Below are 395 nucleotides of genomic sequence, written 5' to 3'. Positions count from 1 at the left end.
TCTCTCTTGTATTATTTTACAATGCAGTAACATTAAAGCATGTTGCATTTTCTGAGAAGAAGAAAGCTGATTTACATGTTCCAAAACGGTAGCAGATATGTATTGGTAATTGTAATTGCGTTCTTTAGTACAGCCTTGCTTGATGTGCCAGAGCACATTTTATTAATACATTTTATTAATAAAATGTATTTTATTAACAGTGGACTCATTGACATACAGAAATTATATTTATTTCAGCTCAGTATTCTCATGATCTGAAAGTCTTTCAGGTGCCTTTTACTAAGGAGTGGCTTCCATCTGGCCACTCTACCATACAGGCTTCACTGAACGTCATCCTCTTATGGATGATAGAGGCCACTGTGCTCATTAGGACCTTCAAAGCAGCAGATATTTTA

This window comes from Denticeps clupeoides, chromosome 4 (assembly GCF_900700375.1).
Source record: "Denticeps clupeoides chromosome 4, fDenClu1.1, whole genome shotgun sequence".
Lineage (NCBI taxonomy): Eukaryota > Metazoa > Chordata > Actinopteri > Clupeiformes > Denticipitidae > Denticeps > Denticeps clupeoides.
This window is presented reverse-complemented; position numbering follows the sequence as displayed.